The sequence below is a fragment of the Morone saxatilis genome, unplaced genomic scaffold, assembly GCF_004916995.1.
Source record: "Morone saxatilis isolate NCDOM2014 unplaced genomic scaffold, NCSU_SB_2.0 Contig20, whole genome shotgun sequence".
Classification (NCBI taxonomy): Eukaryota; Metazoa; Chordata; class Actinopteri; family Moronidae; genus Morone; species Morone saxatilis.
In genome coordinates, this window is record NW_023339763.1 from 25,087,293 (window position 1) to 25,087,628 (window position 336).

A 336-nucleotide genomic window follows, 5' to 3' on the forward strand; every position below is an offset into this window, starting at 1 on the left:
TCAGAGACCCCCACCAACAAATCAGAGCTAAACATTAAATTCTGAATGTAGCTAAAAACAGAGAGCTGCAGTATAAAGAAAGAAAGACATGAGGGAAGACCAAAATCACGTTCATCACTCCCTCTAGTTGTCCTTTATCCAGTGATGCATAATAACAAGGAGGGGAAATATATTCACCTTGAATGAGGCAAACACACACACACACACAAACCAGAGCACTAACTCACACAGCAAACACTCACACATGGAGTACAACTCAATTTGTCATGTTGACTGCTGTAACCCAGATTTCCACTGCATGGAGAAGGTAAGATAGATAGTTGGCTTCTGAATAAA